The following is an 18929-nucleotide window of genomic DNA, read 5'->3' as shown; positions in this document are numbered from 1 at the left end:
TCAGTGAGGCTTTCTGTGAGCATCACATTCCGGAGGGTCTCATGGATCGTAAGCGGGAAGAATTCTGTAACTTCACCCAAGGCATACTGACCGTGGATGCATACAGCCGCGAGTTTGGAAATCTGGCACGTTATGCTCCTGAAGAGGTATCCACCGACGCCAAGAAGCAGGCAAGGTTCCGCAAGGGACTTAGCCACGAGCTTCGCCATGACCTCTGTCTGCACGAGTGCACCTCCTTCTAGAAGCTGGTCAATAAGGCCATCAGTGCTGAGACATGTCAGACTGACTATGACGCTTCACGCAAGCACTCCCGTGACTTTGGTTCTTCATCCGGCTCTGGATCTCAGAAGCGCCGGGTGTGGATTCCAAACACAGCTCTGCCACCCAGGTTCACTCCGAGGCCATCATTTGAGGCGCCTTGCCCCAACTAGCAGTTTTCACCGCCTAAGACCTATGGTGGCCCCACAGCTAATGTTGCTCCACGTCCCAATGTCGTGACATGCTTCAAGTGTGGAGAGCCGGGTCACTACAGTCGAGAGTGTCCCTAGAACAACAACCCCAACCAGTCTGGAAAGTCCGTTGGCCATGGTAAGCCAGCGAGAAAGACATACTACGCCAAGCCAGCCACCACTGCACGTGGCCATGTCAACTATGTCTCTGCTGAGGAGGCTCATGCTGATCCTAACGTCATCCTTGGTACGCTCCTTGTTAACTGCCATCCGGCATCTGTTCTTTTCAATAATGGAGCATCTCATTCATTCATATCTGAGAGCTATGCTCGATTGCATAACACGACATTCCGTGACATGCCCACTTCCATGGTAATTCAAACTCTGGGTTCCAAATGGCAAACTTCTAGAGTAAGCCATGGGAATGAAAATCTTGTCAATAGACTTGTCTTCCTTGCATCACTAATATCTCTCAAGTCCTCGGACATAAACATCATCTTGGGTATGGACTGGATGTCAGCCCATTATGCTAAGATTGATTGTGCCACTAGAAATGTTCAACTTACTCACACATCGGGCAAGACAGTCAATGTCTTAACTCGAGTGGCCAAGCGCCAGCTTTACTCCCTAAATGACAACCCCCTTCCAGACCTTGAAGATATTCCGGTAGTCCGTGACTTCCCGAATGTCTTTCTAGAAGAAATGCCAGGTGTTCCACCTGACAGGGATGTCGAGTTTGTGATAGATCTTGTACCATGAACCGTTCCAAATTCTAGAAGACCTTATAAGATGGCACCCCTAGAACTAGTTGAACTTAAGAAACAACTCGATGAGTCCTTGAAAAAGGGTTTCATTCGTCCTAGTTCTTCTCCATGGGCTTGCCTCGTCCTCTTCGTCAAGAAGAAGGATGGAACAGATCGGATGGTTGTAGATTACCGACCTGTCAACTTGGTCACTATGAGGAACAAGTATCTACTCCCCAGGATCAATGATCTGTATGAGCAGCTCGCTGGATCCTCAGTCTTCTCCAAAATGGATTTGAGGTTGGGCTACCATCAACTCAAAATAAAAAACGGGGACATTCCCAAAACGGCCTTTGTTACTTGTTATGGCCAATACGAGTACACCGTCATGTCCTTCGGTTTAACCAATGCCCCAGCCACCTTCTCTCGGTTAATGAACTCGATCTTCATGGAGTATTTGGATAAATTCGTCGTGGTATACCTTGATGATATACTCATCTACTCCAAGAATGAGGAAGAACATGCCGAACATCTAAGGCTTGTACTAACGAAACTTCGAGAGCATCGCCTTTATGCCAAATTCTCCAAATGTGAATTTTGGTTGCCAGAAGTAACCTACCTTGGCCATGTAATTTCTGGTAAGGGTATTGTTGTCCATACCGAGCGAGCTCAAGTTGTCCTTGATTGGACTCCACCTGAAACGGTCAAGAAAGTTTGGAGTTTCCTTGGCTTAGTGAGCTACTATCGCCGCTTCGTCGAGAATTTCTCCAAGGTTGCTAAACCTCTAACTGAACTCCTCAAGAAAGATTAAAAGTTCGAGTGGACCTCACAGTGCAAGTTCAGTTTTCAGGAACTAAAAATATGCCTAACATTTGCTCCCGTACTGGTGCCACCAGATTTCTCCAAGGACTTTATTATCTATTGCGACGCCTCGCGAAAAGGACTAGGTTGCATACTCATGCAAGATCGTCATGTGATTGCCTACGCTTCTCGACAGTTGCGTCCACATGAGGATAACTACCCCACACATGATCTAGAACTTGCAGCTGTAGTCCATGCACTTAAAACTTGGTGTCATTACCTTCTCGGTAATCGTTGCGAGATCTTCATCGATCACCAAAGTCTGAAATATATCTTCACCCAACTGGATTTGAATCTCAGGCAAAGACATTGGGTCGAGTTAATCTCAGATTATGACTTAGGGATAACTTACACCCCGGGAAAAGCCAATGTTATGGCTGATGCACTAAGTCATAAATCCCATTGTAAAAACCTGATGTTACAACAAGGTCAACCACTTCTCCATGAGGAATTTTGGAAGCTTAATCTTCACATTGTTCCTAAGGGATTCCTATCTACCTTGGTGGTGAAACCGACCCTTATGGATCAGATCATAACCGCCCAGTGGTATGACAAGGGGATATCTCGGATCAAGCAGAACATTGCTAGCGGAGCTGCTAAATGTTTCTCTGTGAACGATCAAGGTGTTGTCTTCTTTGACAACCGCCTAGTGGTTCCCAAGAAATAGCAACTACGGCAACTGATACTTAAGGAAGCTCATGAATCCTCTCTCACCATTCATCCTGGCAGTACTAAAATGTACCAAGACCTACGCCAGAGGTTTTGGTGGACTAGGATGAAGAGAGAAATTGCTCAATACATTGCTAATTGCAACATATGTCGTCGTGTTAAAGCAGAGCATCAACGTCCTGCTGGCACTCTTCAACCTTTGGCTATTCCTGAATGGGAATGGGATAAAATCGGTATGGATTTCATTACCGGGTTTCCTAGGACCAAGATAGGGAATAATGCTATCTTCGTCATTGTCGATTGTCTTTCCAAAGTAGCCCACTTCCTACCTGTTCGTGAGAGTATAACAGCTAGCCAGCTAGCTAACTTGTACATCTCCCGAATAGTGTCTCTTCATGGTGTTCCATTGGAGATTAACTCAGACCGTGGAAGTCTCTTCACATCTTGATTTTGGGAAAGTTTCCAAAATGGTATGTTAACTCGTCTCTCCATTAGCACCGCCTTCCACCCCCAATCAAGTGGTCAAGTAGAACAAGTCAATCAAATTCTGGGGGATATGCTCCGAGCTTCTGTCATCTCTTTCGATATGGATTGAGAGAAATGCCTTCCATTCGCCGAGTTCGCTTATAACAATAGTTATCAAGCTAGCTTGGGCAAAGCTCCTTTCGAGGTTCTCTATGGATGAAAATGTCGAACGCCTCTTAGCTGGTCAGAAACTGGGGAAAGACAACTCTTTGGCCCGGATATGATTCAGGAAGCAGAAGAGCGGGTTCGCATTATTCGTGAGAAATTGAAAACAGCCCAATCTCATCAAAAGATCCAATATGACCGCAAACATAAGCTCATGACTTATGAAGTAGGCGAGAAGGCTTACCTTCAGGTTACTCCTTTGAAGGGAACCCATCATTTCGGTATCAAAGGCAAATTTGCTCCTCGTTACATTGGACCCTTTCGCATTCTTGCCAAATGAGGAGAAGTTGCCTACCAATTGGAACTACCTCCGCATCTTTCCAGAGTTCATGATGTCTTCCACGTTTCTCAACTCAGGCGTTGCTTCACGGATCCTATCCGTGGAGTGGACCACGAAATGCTTGATCTCCAAGATAATCTCACCTATCGGGAATATCCCGTTCGCATCCTTGATCAAGCCGAGCGTACCACTCGACGCCATAACATCAAGTTTCTCAAGGTTCAACGGTCACACCATTCCGAGAAAGAAGCCACTTGGGAAAGGGAGGATCGTCTTCGACTTGAGTACCCCACCTTCTTTCCGCCGGATCCTAAATCTCGGGACGAGATTCTTTTGAGTGGGGGTGAGTTGTCACACCCTAGCTAGTTCATGCATTAGAGTGTTGCATCATGTTTAATTTTCCAGAAACTTGAAATGGGGATGTCAGAACCCCCAGCACCCCCCTGATAACAAGTAGGGTTTACTAAAAATATTTTCAATGAACCTGAAATGCCCTTCTAAAAAGTCCACCCTTTTTGTCTTGGGTTAGAACCTCTAACAAAATGGGTTCACATTTTTCTAGGTCATCACAAGATCATTGAATTAAATCATATGTAACTTGCATTTGGGCATTTAAATGCTAGTAAATATTTTAAATGTCCAAATAATCCCAAACTAAAATGTTCCATGTAGGATATGTTCCTTGCAGTGAGCATGTGAAGTTTGGTGATTTTTGAATGTCCCTAACTATTTTTAGAAATGCCACAAACCTACAGAAATAAAAGAAAACAGAAATAAAAGAAAAACTACTTACCTGGCCGCAGCCCACCTCCCGGCCCACTTGGCGGCCCAGCACTGTGCTGGCCCGTGCCAGCCAGCTGCTTCCTCCCGCCAGGCAGGCAGGCAGGAGGTGACGCCGGCGCGTGAGAGCTCGCCACCGCGCCACCTGCTTGCCCCTCGTGCCCGTGGACACCTGGCGAGCTCCACGTCGCCACCTCGACCTCGCAGACACATCCATTCTTCTCCTCTCTCTCTCTCTCGCCCCCTCCTCGCCATGGCCGACGCCACTGCCGCTGCACCGTCGACGTAGCTGCGCTCTCCGTCGTCCTCGCGCCGCGCCACCGTGTCCAGTAGCTCCGCCGCCCTCCTCTCCTTCAAGCAAGCTGAGCCCCGAGTGCTCGCTTGCCCTGGAGCCACCGCAACAACCTCGCCTGACCTCACCGTCGCCGGAGATCCCTTTCACCATCCCCGCCGCATCAGCTCATCCCCGACCTCGCCGACTGCTGTGACATGACCGCCGTGAGCTCACCCACCTTCCCATCCTCCCCGTTCTCTCTCGAGCACCCTAGAGACCGCACGAAGCTTCACCAACGCGCCGCCACCGAGGTCATCGTCGACGACGCTTCGGCCACCCAACGGCCACACCACCTTGTCCACTACACCCACCGCATCGCCAGGTACCCATAGCACCACCGCACACCCCTTGAAGTGCCCCCTAGTGACGAGCCCGAGCTCAACCGAGCTCCGGCCACTGCCACGCTTGTCGCTGGCGTCATTTTCGGCGACCCCGAGCCCAACCACCACCACCACCACTCGACGCGGCTCACTCCCCACATCACGTAGACGTGCTCCGCCATCGTTTTGGTCGCCAGAGCACGAAACCCGCATCGCCCCACCGCGTCTAGCCTCGTCGGTGGCTAAATGCGGGCGAGTTTGACCCCTGCTGACCCAGTTTAACCATGGGTGGGTCCAGGTTGACCCCCCTGGGTCTATGACAGGTGGGGCCCGCCCTGCTAATTAACCCAAGTTTAGCGCTAACTAATTTTAGTTAGTTTAACTAACTACTGACAGACGGGACCCACTGGTCAGTTTGACCTGGACTGGCTCCATTGACCGCTGACGTCACCATGACGCACTGCTAAAGCAATACGTATTTACTGGATTTATTTTTATACAGGAAATTAAAGAAAATACTACAAACTTCAAAAAATCATAGAAATTAATCTATAACTCCAAATGCAAAGATTTATATATGAAATTTGATCAGAAAAATTCAATCTTTCCATCTATGATGATTTCATGCATGACAGAACACTTTAACCTTGCTGTTTAGGTGAAACAAGCTAACGCACTTATATGACTTAATAACATGAGCTTTCATTTGAATCCTTGATTCAAATAGACTCAAACCAACATGTTTAACAATGCATTAGCCAAGACACATCATATTGCCATGTCATAGCATGCATCATATTGTTGCATATTGCCATGTGATGATTGTGTTCTGTGGTGTATTTCGTGGTAGGTTCTGCCTCCGAGGATACCTTCGAATATCCGACTGAAGGGCAGTACCCTACTACTACTCCATCAGGCAAGCAGCCCCATTGATCATATCGATACAATCCCATGTTCTCGCTCCTTCTCTCTTTTACTGCATTAAGACAACAACATTTCAAACTACTGTGTGCTGCAGTAGTTGAACCCTTTTCCTCTGCATGACCTGTCATTGCCACAGAAACTAGATGAAACCCACTAGCATGTGTAGGAGTTGATTGAGCCATGTATGTGTTTCCTACCTTGCTATGCCTGCTATGCTTAGAGTTGTCCCAGGTCTAGTTCATCTGGGTGATGGGCTAGAGTAAAATGATTATGTCGGTAATGTGAGGGATGTGTTGAACCTGATTTGGTAAAGGTATCGATGAGAGGCCATGTAGGAGTACATGGTGGGTTGTTTCATTGAAGTCGTCCTTAAGAACTAAGATCTGTATGTGTGATTAAGAATCAGTTACTACCATGCATTGGGATCCTTAATTGACCCTCTAGGCTTCTTAACCACCCTAGTCCTCTGTCCAGGAGTTGCAACTAGTTTCTGGTGTTTATAGGTTATGTGTTGGCGGCCGTGCGTAGTGCTGACCCTAGGGGTGGGCTATGATGCGGTAGATACACCATGGCACGGTGTATCGAGTCGCCCGATTGGTGTCTCGGGAACCCTGTACACATCGTTCAGGGCCGTATGTGGAAACCTTGGCCGGACACCCTCCGAATGGAACCTGGATAGGCGATAGACCTGGACTAGAGACTTGAGTGTTTAGGTAGGCCGTGGCCGACACCCTCGTTGGGCTTCCGCTTGAAGGTTGCCGAGTACACTCGTGTAAACGACGATAAGTGGTGAGAGCGTGTATGAAGAAGTACACCCCTACAGGGTTAACATCATCTATTCTAATAGCTGCTTCTGTGGTGAAGGACTACTTGGTTGCCTATACAGTTCATAGACAAGTTAATGGTTACTACTAAAAGACTCAAGATAAGTGTGAGTACCACGGATGGCCCTCTTGTAGGACAACGAGGGAGGATCCACGGTGGAGTATTGTGATGGTGATTAGTGGACTCGTGTGAGAAAACTATTTTTACAAGTGGTGTCCCGTAGGATAGCTTAGCCAAGAGTCAAAGCTGGCCTGCTGCTATAACTCCACTACCTTCTTGAGAATGAGCATGTATAGTAGGATCTGTTGTAAGTCTTGCTGAGTACCTTTGTACTCATCTTGCTTTAATTACTATTTTCAGACGACAACATCGCCCCCTCCGACGGGTTTTACGTAGATCTCGATGTCGATGAGTGACTTGCCACCCAGGTGGTGATTCCAAGCCATGGAGGGCTCTATGTAGATAGACAGGCTTCGTCAAGCCTTCTTTCTTTCTAGTGTCTGTACTCAGACTAGTTTTCTTCCGCATGTGCTTGAATGCTTGTATGACTTGAGTGTCGGGTCATGTGAACCCTACTTGTATGAACATGTTATGTATGGCTCTCCGGAGCCTTTGAATTAACTACCTTGAGTTGTAGAGTTTTGTTGTGCTGCCATGTTGTATTTACACATATCGAGCATATCGTGTGTATGATTGAAATGCTTGGTATGTGTGGGATCTGACAATCTAGTTGTTTATCCTTGGTAGCATCTCTTATGGGGAAATGTAGTCTAGTGCTTCCATGAGCCATAGTAGTCCGCTACAGCCCGGTTCACCGGAGTCCTGCTAGCCCAGCACTACTGCTCCGGACACTTGACTGGCCGGCATGTGTTTCACTTCGTTCCTGTGTCTGTCCCTTCAGGGAAATGTCACGCGGTGACATCCAGAGTCCGGCCTAGCCTGCTACAGCTCGGGTTCCTGGAGTCCTGTTAGCCCAGTGCTACAGCCCGAATTCACTCGCTGCTGACCGACATGCTCGATGTTGATTCATGTATGCCTGTCCCCGTAAGTTTGTGCCTCTTTGGGTTCACGACTAGCCATGTCGGCCCGGGTTCTCTGTCATATGGATGCTAGCGACACTATCATATACGTGAGCCAAAAGGCGCAAATAGTCCCGGGCCATGGTAAGGCGACACCCGTGGGAATATTGTGCGTGAGGCCGCAAAGTGATATGAGGTGTTACAGGCTAGATCGGTGTGACCTGGAATCGGGGTCCTGACATGCCGCGCCGTCGATGTAGTAGACTGGTCCGGCCACGCCACGAAAGAAGCAGAGATGTCCAGCCGCGCCGCCGAAGCAGCACGGTGGTCCCGCCGCACTACGGTGACCTGGGAAAATTTCTCGCGGGCAGGCGAGGACTCTTACAGGCGCATGCATGCGATTGTCCATATCCAGAGGGATCAAATCTCCGGCTGGGCGAGGTTGCAGGACGAGGCTACAAGCGTCATCCGGCAACTAGGGGAGGGCAATGCGAAGCTCCGGGCCGAGCGTGACCTACTAAGGGAGAAGATCGCCGGAAGGGCGAAGCAGGTGGAGGAGACCGCTGCCTTGTTGCTCAGGACGGGAGTCATCGTCAAGAAACTTATGGACAAGAATGCCATGCTCCGCATCGAGCACAACAGGCTGGTGGAGGAATCCGGGGATGCTGTCAAGCAGCGTATTAAGGACATGAAACTGATGAAAGAGATCATCGACGCTCGCCGCGAGAACTAGTCTCCGCGACCTGCAGCGCATAAAGAAAGTAGAGATCAGCGAGCCAGATCGTTGTATGCGGCTTCCTTCTTCTTTTGACCTTGTGTATTTCGGGCATAGCTGCATCTGGCTTTTTTAATTATCTTCCAAATTATGTTAGGCAATTTTTATCCACTCTCATCGTCCTTATAAATATTCATTAGTCTTGCTATAAGTCGCGGTAGATGCTATATAGGTCCGTCGGATCTTACATCAAGATCCGTGCAAAATTTTCTTTTTAGGTTTTCTTTTTTCTCTCTTAAATCTCAGTCGAGTGAGACATAGCCACGCCATTAAACAGAGGCTCGGGCGCCATTAATGGAGACCGTGGGAGAGAGGTGGACGGCTGATGGAGGTCAAAGGGCTCTCCTCCCGATAAGCACGCGCAGGGGTCTGATCGCACGCCTCCCAAACTCAAATAGCTACCCTGCACGGCGCCTCCTAGCTAATAAAAAAAGGGGACGCGTGGCAGCACGTAGATGGTAAATAGAACGCCCATTGTTTCAATAATACATGTGTGTCCGATTGTAACATGATAGCACTCGTTCCAAAATGACTTTGTTGATTGTTAATGTGTGCGCTTTCGCAAATCGGACAGCAAAATTACCACAGCATGTTGGTGCCATGTCATGACACCAAGCCAAGTGTCATGATTTTCATGTGTGGTCTGGATTTAAAGGAATTAAAAAACCAAGTTTCTAAATGTTTCCAGCCGAGCCACGACGCCCGGATGTTTGAATTTCATTCCCATTTCTTGCATGGGACCTAGAAATTTACCCGAGGACACACATGTGATTTTTCAACCAGCTTTGGTGCACTGGAGCATGTGCTTGTATTTCAAATTTGAATTATGCACACAAAGGTGACATGTTCCCTCTAAGAACCGTGAACCTTCTTACGAGAAGCTCCGGTTTGCAAGAAGCTTATACCAAAACTTGTTCCTATTCGGCTGTCTGGACCCCGATTCCATGTCACATTGATCTAGCTGGTAACACCTCATATCACTTTGCGGCCTCACGCACGGTATTCCCACGGGTGTCGCCTTACCATGGCACGGGACCGTTTGCGCCTTTTGGCTCACGTATATGATAGTGTCGCTAGCCCATATGACAGTGAACCCGGGCCGACATGGCTAGTCGTGAACCCAAAGCGGCACCAACCTATAGGGACAGGCATACATGAATCATATCGAGCATGTCGGTCAGCAGCGTGTGAATCCAGGCTGTAGCACTGGGCTAACAGGACTCCGGATGTCACCGCGTGACATTTCCCCGAAGGGACAGACACAGGAATGAAGTGAAACACATGCCGGCCAGTCAAGTGTCCTGAGCAGTAGTGCTGGGCTAGCAGGACTCCGGTGAACCGGGTTGTAGCGGACTACTATGGCTCAAGGAAGCACTAGACTACATTTCCCCATAAGAGAGGCTGCCAAGGATAAACAACTAGATTGCCGGATCCCACACATACCAAGCATTTCAATCATACACACAATATGCTCGATATGTGTAAATACAACATGGCATCACAACAAGACTCTACGACTCAAGTATTTATTTATTAGGCTCCGAGGAGCGAGATATTACAAAGATGGGTCTCATGACCCAACAATCATAGCATACAAATCAAGGCACAAGCGGAAGCTTAACATATCTGAGTACAGACATCTACAAATGAAAAAGGCTAAGAAGCCTGACTATCTACCAGATCCTGCCGAGGGCACAAGATTGTAGCTGAGGTATCAAGCTAAACGTCGAAGTCCACGCGTAACTACTAGCAAGACTGAAGTCTCTCTGCAAAACATAAATTTAGCAAACGTGAGTACAAAAGTACTCAGCAAGACTTACATCAGAACTAGCTACATATGCATCGGTATCAACAAGGGGGGTGGTGGAGTTTAACTACAGCAAGCCAACTTTGACTCGGTGGCTATCTTAAACTACGACTGCAAGCAACTCTTTTGAGGTGGCGCACACGAGTCCACATATTCACCATTCAATACACCACTATGGATCCGCTCCCTTCCCCCTATGAGAATGCCATCCATAGCACTCACGCTTATCTTGCGCATTTTAGAGTATCCACTTTCACTTGTCTATGAACTATGCAAGGGGTCCAAGTTTCCATATCCGTGGAATCCGGCTATTCGAATAGATAATGATAACCCTGCAGGGGTGTACTTCTTAACACACGCTCCCACCACTTACCGTCGTTTACACGACATGTACTCGGCAACCTTCAAGCGGAAGCCCAACGAGGGTGTCGACCACGGCCTACCTAAACACTCAAGTCTCTAGTCCAGGTTTATCGCCTATCCAGGTTCCATCCGCAGGGAGTCCGGCCGAGGTTTCCACATACGGCCCCGAACGATGTGTATAGGGTTCCGAGACACCAAACGGGCGCCCCGCATGCCCGGCCATGGTGTATCTACCGCAACATAGCCCACCCCTGGGGTCAGTGCTACGCACGGCCGCCAACACATATCCTACAAACACCAGAAACTAGTTGCAACTCCTGGACACAGGACTAGGGTGATTAAGAAGCCGAGAGGGTCAATTAAGGATCCCAATGAGTGGTAGTAGCTGTTCATGGATCACAGACACAGAACTCAGTTCCTAAGAACGGTTTCAATGAGACAACCCACCATGTACTCCTACATGGCCTCTCACCGCTACCTTTACCAAAAACGTGTTCACACACTTAGCTCACACACCGTAAGACATGTTCACACACCTCCGATTCATTCCCGATGAATCAGACCTGACGCAACTCTATGCAATAGCAGGCATGACAAACAAGCATGAATGAGTAGGCACATCAGGGCTCAAACAACTCCAACTCATGCTAGTGGGTTTCATCTATTTACTATGGCAATGACAGGTCATGCAGAGGATAAAGGGTTCAGCTACCGCAACAAGTAACAGATGAATCGTTGTTGTCCTAATGCAGTAAAAGAGAGCAGGAGCGAGAGAGTGGGGTTGTATCGGAATGAACAAGGGGGTTTTGCTTGCCTAGCACTTCTGAAGATATCATTGGGTCTTCATCAGTGTCAACGATCACAACGTCGGTACAACATCTATCGAGAGGGGACAACCACCGGCAACAGTGAAGGAACACAATCAATGCAATGCACAACATGATTCATGAAAATGACATGGCAATATGTTGTTGATTGAGCTAATGCAACTAGCAACACAATTAAATGATGTTGGTTTGAACCCAAAGTTCAAATTCAAACTCCACATGTGGTTATAAAAATACCATTCATTTGATTTGTCATAACCAGTGGCCTTAAGTTGTTCTAACATGCATGAAAATGGTACAGATGGATTGCTCGAATTTTTCTGATAATTTTTCATATATAATTTATTTCATTTGGAGTTACGGTTGAATTTCTATGATTTTTAGAAGTTTTGGGCATTTTCTGGAATTTCTGAATTATTTTAAATCCAGAAAATGATTAACTACGTCAGCATTGCATCATGCTGGCGTCAGCAGGTCAACAGGGCTGTCCAGGTCAAACCTGACGGCTGGGCCCCACTAGTCAGTCTCTCAGTTAACTATTTGGGTTAACTAGACTAACTAAACAACACTGGGCCCACTGGTCAGTGACTAACTAAACTAACTTAATTAAGTTTAGCTCTAACTAACTGGGTTAGCCGGGCGAGGCCCGCATGTTAGTGACTCAAGGGTCAAACAGAGGTCAACCTCGGGTCAAACCCGACGCTAACTGGGCTTTGACCCACTGCGGGGCCCGCTGTCAGTGACTAGGTGAGGTCCAGCTGGCGGGGATTAGCACTAATGACCCTGCCACGTCGGCTGTCGCCAGAGTTGGCCGGCGGCGACCAAACCCGCGGTGGCAACGCACCGGACTTGCGCTCAAGGCGACGGGGGCGGTGGCTAAGGGCATCGGGGCGTAGCCCGGACTCGCCCGCATCCAGGGAGGTAGGTGGGTGCCCGTGGGGGCGCCGGAGCTCGCCGAACGGAGCTCGCGGTGGCGGACGGAGCTCAGGTGTGCTCGGGTTCGGTGCTGGGATGCACAACAGGGGCGTGGAGAGGGGCTACGGCCTCTTGGGAGTGTGGCAAACGCGGTGACGCACTCGGTTTCGAGCCCGCGTGGCTGTGGCCACGTCGCCGGCGGAGTAGAGTGCTCGGGCTCGGTGGAGATGGCGGCTAGGGGGTGCAACCGAGGCGTAGTGGAGGGGGGTTAGGGGCAGGGGCTCACGGTGGATGCAGAGGTGGCCTTGGCATGCTCGGGGAAGCACTGGAGCGAGCGGGGCGGCGAGAGGCATCTCCGGTGGCCGGCGACGAAGACGATGAAGATGGCGTCGATGCAAGGCCTCCGGCGAGGCATGGCCGAACGGAGAGGACGAGGGAGGCGTGGCGCTGCTCGTGGACACATCGGGGAGGCGAGGGGAGCACGGAGGTCGCGTCTACGACGTACGGCGGCGACGAGCTCCGCTCGGCTTCGGGAGAGCGAGGGGAGGGGAGAGAGCTGCAAGGAGGGAGGAGGTGCAGAGGGTCGAGGGAGGGTGCGTGGCACCCTCAGGTGGATCCAGCGGCGTGCAGACAAGCAGGAGGTGGCCGGCGTGTGTGCGCGCGCGTCGGGCACACGCCCTCCTACCTACTGGCAGGAGGTTGAAGACGGTGGCGGCTGCGGTGGGCTGGGCTGCTGCTGGGCTGCACAGTGTTGGGCTGCGGATGGGCTGCCAGGTAAGTTAGGTGGGTTTCCTTCCTATTCTATTTTTCTTCTGTTTTCTATTTTTCTGCTGTTGTTTTGGCTTTAGTAAAAATACTAAAGCATTTTGTAAAATGCTGGAATAATTTGTGGACATTCTCTAGATTATTCTAGTGGCCCACATTTAATTTCAGCATTATCTGAGCATTTAATTTATTTATAGTATTTAAATGCCCAAAGTCAAATACAATATGAATTAATTCAAAAATCCAGGAATGACCTAGAAATATGTTCATCATTTTTGGCAGAGGTTTTCACCCTTATCAGAAATGATGAACATTTTGAAAGGCATTTTGGGTTCATTGAAAATGACTTTAGTTGAGCCTATTTGAAAACCATGTGGTGCTAGGGTTTGAACATCCCCATTTCAAGTTTCTGAGAAAAAGTAAACATGATGCATGGAGGTTATGCAAGACTAAGCTAGGGCTGTGACAGCTAACCCCCACTAAACAAGAATCTCGTCCCGAGATTCAAGAAGTGGAGTGAGAAGACAGAGGGGTCACAAAACTATCACAGTCTTCTCGATCCAACTGCCCTTCTTGAAGATACCGATATATTGCATCTCATTGCTCTAGATGTCTCTGTCTTCGAGATCTTCATCCAACACGATGACGACGAAAGGAAACTCTACAGGGAACGATCTTCTCAAAGATCGAGCAACTCAAGATCAACTCATGGAGTGAGACGTTGAAACATCTCTTGAGCTGAGACATGAAACACAGATCAGGAATGATGGAAAGGTGGTAGATGACAAGGTTCTACTGGGTAGGAAAAATTCCACGCTGAAAAGGATGGTGCATGATTTCAAGATAGTGATGAATTAATTGCCATGATTCCATAATGGGGCACCTTAGGGGAGATGACCCGTGGGATTTTCCCTTAAGTGGCAAAAAGAATTACTATTGATACAAAGATCATTGGAACTCTTTATACCAGCCTGAGGTAATCATAATCGATCGTTTGAAAGAGCTCGAAGAAATGGCATACCCTGACTAGAATAGATAATGTGGACTACCTTGTTGAAGACAACGTAATGGATGACTTTTGCTGATCACCGGAATGGATGGGACCCATGGTAAGTCCACTTTTGAAGATGATCCTAAACAACAACTACTGAGATGCAAGCTGGGAACAAAATGCAAATGTTGGGAATGATTCTAGTAACTAGGGAGAACCCAACAGTAGAGAGAGATTCCACTATCAGAAAGGTTATAGCATAACCGAGGAAACTGAAAGCGTATCCCAATTAATGTTGACGATAAATCCTAGTGATTTCGCGTGCTCTCAAGAACTTGAGCATTTCCATATTCATCAAGGTTCTACAAACATCCAAGTCGAGGATCCTGGCAACACATCTTACTACCTTGACGAATAGCGAGGGACAATGCAGATGCATAGAAGGACAACCCTTTCTCCGATTTCACCTTAGCGAGGCCAAGGGAATGAAATCTGGATGATCGACCAAGAGACATTTAGCACTTCGCTTCTAATGTTCTCCTTGATGTACTGGTTACCACGGTCATGCTTTAAAGCATCAACATAGCCATCAAGTACTGGTCGGACTTCGGAATACAATAGATCCATAAGGAACAACTTCTGGAGTAAATCCTACGAAATCCTTATGGGGAGGTGGCCAACTTCCTCAATGAAGATAGTAGAATAATAGGTCTTCCGGCTAGGTGTGTTGGCCACGACATCCACTTTACCGGTTACAGAGAGAGCAATATTATAGTTTTTGGAGTGTGTTCCAACCATCATATCTGCCTGAGATTCAGATCTGGTTGGTGTCAGGATATTCCAGACTCATCAAGTCTAGAAATAAGAATAAAAGTTTGCAACACAAATCGACGAGATGACGTTGCGAGAATCTCGGGGAAATGAACTACAGTAGTAAGCTCCAAAACATGAGCCGATTCTGCTACAAGCATGTGAACACGCTGTCCTAGACAAGCATGGTCACCTGGTAGTCTTACAATAAAACACTACCGAGTTCAGGGGGAACCATCAACGAGGATATCGAAGTCCTTGCGTAAGTCTAGCTCTTAAGAAGAAACTTCTTCTCCTTGAGCAAATCAGTTAGTGACTTGGTGTGCTAAGGACACATATGGACTGGAGGTAGCGAGCCTATCAAACCATAGAATACTTCGCACATGCATGACTAACTTGGGATGACTCCAAAGGAAGCAAAACAAGCTTTCTCGAATCCACGGCGGCAACTTGCATCAGATGCACATGACTTAGAGGAGGTCACATATTTCAACCGGACATATGCTTCATGAACGGGACATGTGGACAATTCTTATAAAGTTCCCAACACTAGTATAATGTTCAACATGAATCATGGGGGAGACAAAATGCTATTGATGGGCTCAACAACAACTCATCGGAATCTCCATATCACTGGACTTCCAGCATCATGTGAACACGGTGATAGCATTGGTCAGACCAAAAGATGTAATAGTGTATGCTCGAGGGATCAACCATGAGTAAGACAACATTACGAACATCGTTGGTTCTGATTTGATTTGACGATAGCCCACACTCAAATCAAAGGATTGATAAGACAATAGCACCGACAATTGTTCACGTGTATCAATCGATGAAGATATTATCTTTCTTCAACACAGATAAAAGATATCCCTTAGGGATGAGCGTGGTAGGACAAGCTTTTATCTTCCAACTCTCCAAGTTGTTGTTAAGCTTAACCAACTAGCTCAGGGGTATCCAACACAGATTCTTGGAGAAGAGGGTGGCTACAAGAAACCAATTTGATCATGAACTCAACATAGCGATCAGGTGACAGCCTGGTGATACCTCCGAGAAGATATTCAGAAAATCACGAACCACCGATATGTCACTAAGCTCGAGAACAATCTTGCTTTTCAGGGCAAGACGATATGATCAAATAAGCAACGAATTAAATCCTAACTCCAAGATCAAATACTGCACCAGGAATAAGTACAAGGTAGCACGATTAATCCTAGAATAGTGATTCGATAACCAACACGCTAAGAATGATAATAATGTCCATAACTACCAAGCAACACAGTTGCTAGGAGTATTGATTTCACACATCATGGTTCACTTGTCGGCATTCCAGTTACAATAACATGGGAACCGAGGAATGAACAATGATGGCAAGAAGTATCACTGCGTCAAGAATTCATTTGAGGGTGTGTGCAATTCTCACAATACTCTTGTTATGAAAGAGGGTGATACTCCGTGGTAGAACAGAACAAAAGTTGGATTGGCATTTTGATCTGCGGGATACAACTACTTTGACCCAATCCTAGATGTGGACGAGGTACTGGAGTTTGTTTCTCCTAGTCATTCTGAAATAGAATGGCTTAACGGACCACAAGAATGATAGCATCGATAACACGGATGCACAACTACTCCTGACTATCAATTGATAGATGATGGTTGGAATACAAATGAAGAGGGACAACTCAAGGGAACATATATCTTTCTGAGTTGTGGATACATAGATTAGGATGTTGAGAAAAGCTCAACATTTCTCCCGGATAGCCCATGCAGAAAAGTAGAACTGGCAGATTCACAATGTAGAATGGAAAACTCATTAAGAGCACTCTGGTTGTGATCTTTTGATTCAAATGAATTTCTTCCAAGGATGGTTCATGGTATTTGGAAGAATGATATACCACGGACCTTGAAGACTATCACAAAGATTACTAATATCCTATAGGTACGAGCAACACTATCAACATGAGGTAAGTAGAGTGGATCTTGGGTCAAGAACCCAGGAGTGGAATACCTACTACTAAATGGCATCGGAATGCTTTCGAGAATGGTGGCCAGAATCATCACACTGGGGATACAAAGCATTGCTAGATTCTAGGTGACTCCCTAGAACACCTACGGTCATAATAATATCTCCGACATATATGTCAAGACAATAAATTACCTCAACGCACTAGTTAGTGTGCTTATTCTGACCATAAAGGACATCGGGAACGGAAAGAAAGGATTGCAAATGCATCAGATTATCTAGAAACCTGGGATGACTCGGACAGCATAACGGTTGTAAATGCTCAAAAAGATTTTAGACATCCTGCAAATAGTGGCGTGACCACTCAGAAGCGCAATATCAAGATTCTGAGGCCAGCTATGAACATATGGAAGTAGTAGGAACTGAACTAAGGCTTGAAACCAACAATCCTAAGACTCTAGGGATTAGTAACACATGATCCTGATAGAATGATGAGAAGCCTAGTTCTTAATCCCCGTAAAAGAGAAGAGGATGACTCAGATTAGAAGGCCATAGGGTAAAGGAGTAAAAAGAGCCTGACGTTCCCTTCCACAATCAATTCCCTTACATAACTAAAGCATTTTTAGACACGACTTCGACCAGCTTGGCTTGGTAATCCTACAGGCAGTCAGGCTCTGATACCAAAGCTGTCAGGACCCCGATTCCAAGTCACATCGATCTAGCTGGTAACACCTCATATCACTTTGCGGCCTCACGCACGGTATTCCCACGGGTGTCGCCTTACCATGGCCCGGGACCGTTTGCGCCTTTTAGCTCACGTATATGATAGTGTCTCTAGCATCCATATGATAGTGAACCCGGGCCAACATGGCTAGTCGTGAACCCAAAGCGGCACCAACCTATGGGGACAGGCATACATGAATCATATCGAGCATGTCGGTCAGCAGCATGTGAATCCGGGCTGTAGCACTGGGCTAACAGGACTCCGGATGTCACCGCGTGACATTTCCCCGAAGGGACAGACACAGGAACGAAGTGAAACACATGCCGGCCAGTCAAGTGTCCTGAGCAGTAGTGTTGGCTAGCAGGACTCCGGTGAACCGGGCTGTAGCGGACTACTATGGCTCAAGGAAGCACTAGACTACATTTCCCCATAAGAGAGGCTACCAAGGATAAACAACTAGATTGTCGGATCCCACACATACCAAGCATTTCAATCATACACACAATATGCTCGATATGTGTAAATACAACATGGCATCACAACAAGACTCTACGACTCAAGTATTTATTTATTAGGCTCCGAGGAGCGAGATATTACAAACATGGGTCTCATGACCCAACAATCATAGCATACAAATCAAGGCATAAGCGGAAGCTTAACATATCTGAGTACAGACATCTACAAATGAAAAAGGCTAAGAAGCCTGACTATCTACCAGATCCTACCGAGGGCACAAGATCGTAGCTGAGCTATCAAGCTAAACGTTGAAGTCCACGCGTAACAACTAGCGAGACTGAAGTCTCTCTGCAAAACATAAATTAAGCAAACGTGAGTACAAAAGTACTCAGCAAGACTTACATCAGAACTAGCTACATATGCATCGGTATCAACAGGGGGGTGGTGGAGTTTAACTACAGCAAGCCAACTTTGACTCGGTGGCTATCTTAAACTACGACTACAAGCAACTCTTTTGAGGTGGCGCACACGAGTCCACATATTCACCATTCAATACACCACTATGGATCCGCTCCCGCCCCCCTACGAGAACGCCATCCATTGCACTCACGCTTATCTTGTGCATTTTAGAGTATCCAC

Source organism: Triticum urartu, chromosome 1, assembly GCF_003073215.2.
Source record: "Triticum urartu cultivar G1812 chromosome 1, Tu2.1, whole genome shotgun sequence".
Classification (NCBI taxonomy): Eukaryota; Viridiplantae; Streptophyta; class Magnoliopsida; order Poales; family Poaceae; genus Triticum; species Triticum urartu.
This window is presented reverse-complemented; position numbering follows the sequence as displayed.